General features: G+C 36.3%; 1 protein-coding gene and 1 long non-coding RNA gene across 4 annotated transcripts in view; one reads left to right on the top strand and one right to left on the bottom strand.

The window, feature by feature from the left end:
• Positions 1-416: 416 nt before the first annotated feature.
• The window catches only part of LOC129741067 (dynein axonemal heavy chain 7), a 33,376-nt gene continuing 24,596 nt past the window's right edge, over positions 417-9,196 (top strand). For both annotated transcript variants that reach the window (XM_055732768.1, XM_055732767.1), the window contains exon 1: positions 417-613. The gene's annotated coding sequence lies outside the window, so the exon portion shown is untranslated. The remainder of the gene's footprint in view (positions 614-9,196) is intronic.
• Positions 6,991-9,093, bottom strand: LOC129741070 (uncharacterized). Of its 2 annotated transcripts, none has more exons than XR_008736426.1 (6): positions 8,869-9,093; positions 8,417-8,812; positions 7,747-8,344; positions 7,582-7,682; positions 7,202-7,482; positions 6,991-7,138 (listed from the first exon to the last, which is right to left on the bottom strand). It is a non-coding gene; the product is annotated as an uncharacterized LOC129741070 (long non-coding RNA). The 2 variants fall into 2 exon arrangements; XR_008736427.1 differs by having other exon boundaries at positions 7,202-7,446.

Below are 9,196 nucleotides of genomic sequence, written 5' to 3'. Positions count from 1 at the left end.
AACATTTTTGATTGGATCAGCGAATTTAAGAGTTCATGTTGCATTTCCCGCATCAAGTTCAAGGTCACAGAAGTTTGACTAAGGAAACTGGCCGACCACTTGTTGATATTTATGAGTTTTTGACGATAACACAATTTCACTTTAGGATTACAACGGATACCTGTGGATATTTGTTTGGAAGAAATAAATACTTCCCCAAATTCTAGGTCAAGTTCAAAAGAGGCGTCAAACCACGTGTTGATTGGTGTTTGTTTTCCTTAACACCTGTTGTCCTCTAAGCACGTGCTCCAACTCAGCTGTTCCCAAACGAATCCTAGCAACCCTCGTTGGCCCAGATTACTATAGTTTCAAAATATTTAGTCCACTTCGATCGGCTTCCCATGTAACAGAATTTTTCACCATTCGAGTGACGGATATCGGTTAGTAAGGAACGGCTTTTTTCCGTGGTTCTTGATATTGGGATTTTATTGTGGAAAGTTTTATTTGCTATATTTTATTTGTTGACAAATAACGGTGAGAAATAAAAGGTTAAAAGTGAAGGATAAGTTGAAAAATGTGGTTCTTACTGGTGGAGGTGTAGTGACAACAATCTCATTTGGAATAGTATCATTAGGTGAGTATGAGTTTATATTTGTTTTCTGTAATTAGTTTACTAATAAAACCACAAACAATTTGTGTTCAGTAAGATTTCAAAAATAGGTTTTAAGACTTAAAGAAATTTTGCACTCAATTTAACTGTAAATTGAACGGGTCAATGCACGGATAGGGGAAAATGGGGTTTGAATTTTGTCGTTTTACACACATTTTCGAATGGACATAGGAGCTACTTCTTATTGTAACGACTTTGTAAAAAAAAGATTACGAAACCAGAACAAAACAACGGTTCTCTTTTATTGACATTTTGTAAATTTAAAATGACGGTCGTCTGGAAATCGCATTAAATATCCTCAAAAGAGCGATGTAACATGTTCATTGTACCACAAGATCCTTTAGAATTTTCACCGGTTAGAAATTTTTATTTATCCAAATAACAGCGCGTTCCGTTTTCTGATGGCAACCGGTACTAGGCATCGGGACAGATCGATAGAAAGGCGATTAGCAGCAGAGATAAACAATCTAATACCGCCGAAGTTTAAATCAACAAGTCTGTGTCTTCCTATAGGTACTATTGTCAATGCAGTTGAAATCCGAAGTTTTCGCGCTAGTGATTGGCAACCTTGCCAACCTGGGACGATGAAAAATTCATCAAACACCTCGGCACCTTTTGTTTAGTTCCGACACTTGGGAGATGTTTGATAGATGTCTGGTCAACATGAAATGTCGTCAGTGATGTCGCTGATGTTGACCTGGGGGAGGAAGACTGAAATTCGCTGTATCGTTTTCTGTATCGTTTTTTCACTGTTTGGCAAAAAACCAGCAATTGTTGAAAAGATTTGTAATCGTTCAAATTTTAACTTTAGATGATCAATTGTGTGTAGCGAGTCATGTAACTCAGTTGTTTAGATGCTACATTAAAATCTGCTGAGTTAATTGTAGAGAATAAGCCCTTGATAGAAAAGGATATATAAAATAATTAGTGAAAACTAACTGCACATTTATTAAAGTGCATTATATTCTCATGAACGGAAAAAAGAGAGAGAGGATGTTCACTCAACGTCGATTGTCCAAACAGATGCGTTGAGGTTATGGCATTCAGTTTATTAAGAGATGTTTTACGAAGAAGACGTCGGACGGTTAGCGTTGCGAAGATGGATTAAAGCTACGAATACGACATTAATTACTGCAGATTTAAAGGTAACACCTAAATCGAATACACCAGCTAGATTATTCAATACCAGTCTGTCAACTTTGTCGTAAATATGAACTTTAAACTATATAAAAATGTTGTTCGGTCCATGGGAACAACCCAAACTCTAAATCTGTTATTTAAGCTATTTTTAAGAACAACCATTGATCAAACAATTTTTAGTTATAAGCTTCAAAAACTTCAACGAAATTTGAGCGACTTAATACGCCTGAACATGCAAGAATTTGCCAGAGTGAAACAAAACCTAATTAAATAATTGTTTAATACAAAACGTGCTTTTCAGCATCAAGAATGATTTATTGAAAATCTCTAAATAAGAAAGTAAAATTTTGAACCTTCGCACTGGTCGGTAGATCGATGAGAAAAATGTGACGTTTTAAAGATTTTTTTCTTTTTTTATTCAGTCTTCCTCCCCCACACTGAACCAAATTGGGCTATAAAATGTATAGGCTCATTTCAATAATTGTTATGATTTCGTTGTCTGATAAATACTAATGATAAATTCTATACAAGATATCACGAAATCCAATACTTTCTACCAGTTCGTCGATATCCGACAGTATCCAGTAAAAGATACTAGAAATTCCAATGAATCTTATATACTAGTAGCATTTTTTTAAATGTATAGGAAAATCCAGTAGCTTTGTTCGTTTAGTTTTCGGTACTTGTTCAGACTTGGAGGAAGTAAGCCTATAGCTGCCGGTAAACATAAAATGCAGAAAAATAAAACGGTTATGTGTTTTTGAGCCCATTAGTTTATACATCTGGTTGGTGCGAAATCAAAAAATCTTTTGGCAGCGAAGAATCGAACAACAACGGATAAAAAAATACACTCCAGAATGTTTTGAGCATGTAAGTAAACATAAATTCTAAATCATATAAAAATATCTTTTTTATTGATTTCTTTTTTCAGCTTTCATCTGATTCAAACGGAAGCATTGTAAATTGAAATTTGACCTCTGCTCAGAGTAACTTGTGGGCGCAAGACTTTGATCAGGCGAATGCTCAAAAGGTTCATCGTACATCAACAGCAAGGAGAATAATTAAGCTACAAATTCAGTATGTACATAGTTTGATACCAGTGTTCCTTCATTCAACCACAGAGAAAATCAACTCCTGGCGAGATTTGGTTCTTTGAATGAACTTCCAGACTTGTACCGCGTTTACGGAAAGTCTTAGATCGGTAAATTTAGAATATAAACATGCATACATCTTCAACGAGTGGTGATTTTATAATTAATTTTGATTTCAGATGATCACATAAAAACAGAGTACGAGTTGGCGGGGAAATCCTCATCAATAGAACGGCTGAAAATAAGAACCGAATCCGGAAAATGCTCCAATCTACATGGTACAATTGATTTCAACGGAAATTTTTCTTTGACGTTCAGAGGCCAGAGATGGATGTACTGTTTTAGACGGGATAAATCCAGTAACAATAAATGTTTAATAAATAATCTCAATGATGTTTTTTTTTGTTTACGCTCTAGTGAAAAAAAAACATAAAATTTAAGAACAAATTGAACTACGACATATTTTATTGAATCTATGTACTATTCATTTTACTTCTTTTAATAATAAATTATATTATCTTGGGGCACTTCAAAATTCATTAAAATTTCCTATAAAATTAATCAACCTTATTTCGATCGTCTATTAGTAAAAAGTATTGGATTTTCCTTTAGTGCAAAAACACTAAAATTCCCAATAAACCTTATAGCCCGATTTCGTTCAGTGCAGATGTTGACGAAACCGGAGTGGTTTGGGAATTCAGCGAGAATAGTAGAACGATATCAGCATGTAATGCTGATTGGCACTGACTGTACCCTGGTTGATGATCATAAGTATTCCTGAGATAAAAAGTGCAAAATCTGGCGTTTCTACTTTTTTCTGAGCCAGATATTCAGATATTCAGATATTCCGAAAAACTGACACCTCACTTTCCAGGGTAATCTATCTCTTCTTTATGTATAAAAATGAATGTTTGTCTGTCTGTCTGTTCGAAAACTACTGAACTGATCAATGTGAAATTCGGTATGTAAGAGTGTTTGGGGTCGGAGATGGTTTCTAAAATACTTTCAAACCGCTCCAACTTAAAGGAAGGGGGGCTCCCATACAAAATTTATAAAAATGTGACACAATTCGAACAATTTTTGGAAACTTCTTAACCGATCAACGTGAAACTCGGTGTGTAGCTGTTTCCAAGACTGGGGATGGTTTTCAAAATACTTTCAAACTCCTCCGAATCCGAAAATGGGGGGCTCTTATACAAAATTATCAAAAACTTTACACAATTCGAACAATTTTCGTAAACTACTAAAGCGATCAACGTGAAATTTGATGTTTGGCCATTTTCAAGACCGGGAATGGTTTCTATAATACTTTCAAACCTCTCCGAATCCAAGAAAGGGGGGCTCCTATACAAAATTATCCAAATTTTGACACAATTCGAACAATTTTTGTAAACCGCTGAATCGATCAACCTGAAATTTGATGTGTAGCCATTTTTGAGTCTGGAAATGGTTTCTTCTTAAAGGAAGGGGGCTCCCATATAAAATTAATAAAAATATGACATAATTCGAACAATTTACAGAAACAACTGACCCGATCAACGTGAAACTTAGTGTGTAGCTGTTTCCAAGACTGGGGATGGTTTTCAAAATACTTTCAAACCCCTCCAAATCCAAAATAGGGGGCTCCTAAACAAAATTATCAAAAATTTTACACAATTCGAACAATTTTCGTAAATTTCTGAATCGATCAACGTGAATTTGATGTATAGGCATTTTCGAGACCGGGAATGGTCTCTATAATACTTCAAAACCCCTCCAAATCCAAAACAGGGGGGCTCCCTTAAAAAATTAACAATAATTTGATACAATTTGAACAATATCGGTAACTACTGAACCGATCAACGTTAAATTTGATGTCTATAGCCATTTTCGAGACCGGGAATGGTCTCTATAATACTTTTAAACCCCTACGAATCCTAAGAAGGTCTCTAATACAAAATAACTAGAATTTATACACAATTCGAACAATTCTCGGAAATTTCTGAATCGATCAACGTGAAGTTTTGTGTTTAGCCATTTTCAAGACCGGAGGGCTAATAGTTTCAAACCTCTCCGAATCCTCATACAACATTAATGAACAAAATTGACAAAATTTCAACAATCCTGAAGGATTATTGTTTAAAATTGATAATCGTAAGCGTGACTTAATGAGACGATCTATTGAATTTACAAACAAGTTTTAATCAAATTGAATAATATATTGTATTGATAGACGCTTCCATTTTAATAAAAGAAGGCCCTCGTATTCTTTAAATGTAACATACATATTAAGTCTATGATCATTTAGAATCCGGCAGTTACAAACGTGTGTATTTTAAAAACTATTCATTTGATCGAAAATCTTTCTATGGAGGAAATGAAGATGTTAATATGACATTTAATGTAAAAAAAAAAAAAATAATTATAAATTATTTCAAGAAATACTCTAACTTTTTCATAAATTTTTTTTATTATCTTTGCACACTTTTTTCAGTCATGTATTGATTATTTTTTTACCACAGAAGCCAAACCTTTGCAAAATCATGATATTTTACACAAACTCACTTGGAAAAAGCAATTGGAGTCTGGTTGGAACCTTTTCATGAGTAGGTATCTCGAAGAATTTGATCTCTTAAATCCGGTTTTAACATAAATTTCTTCGTCCTTCAGGATACATCTGTCACATTGCGTAAAACCGGTTGCACATATTGCAATCTAAGGAACTGTTCACTATTAGTTACCCGCATGAATCAGTATTATACAATAACGATTTCCATTATCTTCTTCCCAAGACACATGTAAGATTAGCTTTATAGTTTTGGATTATTAATGTACGATTAAGCTAGTCTTTGTTTCATGAAATGGAATCGTTTGGACGCACTTTACGATACAGCGAACGGGTCGTTAAGTAGAGTAACCATTCATTTTTTTTGCTTTTTTCTAGATTCAAATTTAGCTGAGAGAATTTGAAAGATAGATGTAATCGTTATCTTATCTTTTTTTTCAAGTTTTTATGACGATACTATGTATCTTTAAAAGATCTTTTTACGATTTTCAAAATAAAAGAAAACGTGCATGTAATTAGAGATTATTTTATTTCTTTACGTATGGCATTCGATTATTGTATTTTTACATAACAGATTATATTACAAAACTTGAATTCGATTATTGAGTGTACTACTCCATGTTCTTCTATAATTCTACTTGCGTTATTCTATTTTGTGACTTTATTTAGTATGAAAAAATATTGTCATTTGTTCCTTTAGGCACTTGGTGCTGATAGATTTTCTACTTCAGATTTAAATAACAAGTTTCTCTTTTAATCTTTGTTTTTGACTTTTCATTAAAATCCCTACAAGTTTCTGTACAATTCTTTGTTTACACATTTCCAACTCCGCTTTCTCTTTCACTTACTTCTAGACGCTGCTATTCCGCGTAGTTGAGTTCGATTCTGTTTCGTTTTTTTTTGTTTCAAATAACTAAATTCTTTCGTTCTTGGTTTAAATAAATAATTGATGTTTACGGGTTGATACTAAAGCAGTTAACTAGTGTTAAAGCAAATGTGTTAATAGTACCTACACTGAATACGAAATTCCAATTCGAAATTGTGTATCATTTTCTTCTATCTGTCCTATTTTTTTACTTATTATATTATGATATTGTGTTATCAGATCTTGCTAAATCATCTTTACGTTTCTTTGGGAAGTGATCCAACCCGGGATCGCCACCTTTGGTACTGTTTGAATCAATTGCGGAAGTTAGCCCAAGGCTCCCATTCATTCTTCCAATACTGCTTCCGACGCAGCCACCCGCACCATCATTTGTCGAAAGCGTTCCCACGCGTATTATCTTCTTGGCCGGACTCTGAAGAGGCGACCTGCCGATGTGGCAAGATCCCGCAACTTCTGGAAAATGCCGGTGCCGAGGGCTTTGTTCGTTGCCGCTATGACTAGGGGCAGTCATTTTGCCAGATTCTTGCTCCTTACGGCGATAACTGAACCGCTTTATCAAAACTTTCTAGATTTCATGAATTTGGCCACCAAACGTTTCCTGAAAAAGAAAACTGTCATTTAACTGGAAATATAAGTGTCCAAAAATCATCTTTACCAGCTCCTGGATTTATCTGCACGACTGGCTCCAGTTTCTTAATTTGTTGGCAACTTTTTTGTGTCAACCTTAGCCGGAAGGGAACAAGGCGATAAAAGGGTTTTAATATCCCGTTAATAGTGCGGAAAATATCGTTCCTGTTTAGTCGAAGGTGATGTTTCCATTGTTGGTTCTAAAAATATATTAAATTTGTTAAAGTGTTCAAAAATTACTTGTTGAATAAATCCGAACTTACCTTTAATCATCAAGTCCACTTTCGATAACATTCTTTGTTGTTTAAGGGCACCTCATGTTAACATTTTTGTCCCATCTCACCCACGAAAAAGACTGAATAGTCAATCTGGCGACGATCCAAACTTCAAAAACAGATCCCTCCAGTTTCGACCCAGGTTTGTCACAGCTTCTCGTTGCGTTGCATTGCAGATGTTGCCATTGTATTATTTTTTTTCCACGTCACACTGATTCCTTCGACCCACGGTGCTGGAAGTATTTCGCGGGGGAACTTTTTTTTCAAATCTATTTTAAATCAACAGATCATATTAGATCTTAAAGTGCGATCATTAAATCGATGCACAGGAACTACAAGTTGCCCACCTGGACACTACTTCAACATACCTCATCATCCGGGGACACTTATGTCATTGAACCCGGAACAAATTTTTCGGCATGTCTATCTCCAGTTCACTTCCAGCCAGAAGGTTCTGCGGGCAAAATATCTGAAATATTAATGATGATGTTTAAAAAATATTAAATCTGTTAAATTAAGCAAATTATCCTTACCAATACTGATTACGGGGGATCCTATGAAGAACTGGTTCAAACATCAGAGTTCGCTCCTTTCGGGTTATTCCTGTAGTTACAACCAGTGAGAATTTTTGCTGTTTTCGATGCTGCTTCCGTTTGCTTGTGCAATGACCGGTGGCGCGAAAGATTTTGTGAGCGAACTTCTTTTTTCCAACTGCCGCCTGGTGCGCTTCTGTTGTGGGAGAAGAAAACTGACTCCTCGAGGCAGATGCTGGACTGGCCGCTGCTGCTGCTGAACTGATTCGTTTCTTACGGTGTAGATGGTTTCTTCCGCCGGAAAGCGGGTATTAATGCGAAGGAACGCTTCCGACGAATGTCTGATGTTAGATTCGGTAGTACTGCTGTTGACGCTGGTGGTGGTGTTGGCGGTACGATAAGCGGCGGCAGTTGTCGGTTGTCGCAATCGTGGCTGAGGAACTAAATGAGGTTCTTCCGCCAGAGTAATGTTCTGCGGCTTGTGATGAAGTAATACTGGTTGTTCCGGCTCAATGTTCACCTTTTTGGTGCTGGAACTGCTCCGGTATTTGTCCGACCGGATGATGGAGTTTTTCATTGCATCCTGTACTTTGTCGAGCTGTACGGAAGATAGAAATAAATTAAAGTGTTTCAGACGTTTGGACGATGTAAAACAGTTTTTTTAACTTACCTCATCACTTTTTCGGAATCTTACGGGTCCACATGCCTCGGGTTTTTATTCTGACTTGAATTGACTGCGGCACTTATTTTTCCGCGGAATATATTGCTACGTTATCTTCCACCGGAAAACGGGTTGTGGTGCGAGGGAACGCTTCCGGCTGATGTTGTATTTGGTGGTGCTGCTTTTGCCACTGACGGTGATGATGGCGATATGATCGGTAGCTGCTGGTGTCTGTGGTCGCAATCATGGATGAGGACTGAACAAGTTTTTTTCACACCAGAATTATGTTTACCGCTGCTGCTGTTGACGAAGTAGTGCTGGGTCCCGGCCCAGCGGTTTAGCGCTGGAACTGCTCCCGTGTTTGTCCGGTGGAATAAAGATGTTTGTCCTTGATACTTTGTCGAGCTGTACGAAGAAAAAAAAATTAAAATTTCCGCCAAATCAAACAATTTTTTACTTACCTTCACCGCTTAAGTAGTTGTCGGTCTAGGAGAGATTATTTTTAATTCCTGTTATTGCCATTTATGGCTTTTCTGGCCTAATCACGAAGGTTTTTCCAGAACCGTGCGGGTCCGCAAATGCCTCGTGTTTATTTTTCCTGACGTGACAACAGCAGCAGCGAAGACACATTAAACTCAGATGCGCGAAAGGATAATTTTCTAGATCATTAATCTTATCTTTCGGAAATCCTTTTTTATCATCCCAAGCAAAGACGCAATAAGTGAAGGCGCGAAATTGTTCGTGACTATTAATGTAATCAGAATCAAATAATTCAGACGATTAAGTGTA

Source organism: Uranotaenia lowii, chromosome 2 (genome assembly GCF_029784155.1).
Source record: "Uranotaenia lowii strain MFRU-FL chromosome 2, ASM2978415v1, whole genome shotgun sequence".
Taxonomy (NCBI): domain Eukaryota; kingdom Metazoa; phylum Arthropoda; class Insecta; order Diptera; family Culicidae; genus Uranotaenia; species Uranotaenia lowii.
The sequence above is the reverse complement of the archived record's forward strand: the minus strand, read 5'-3'. Positions and strand labels throughout refer to the sequence as shown.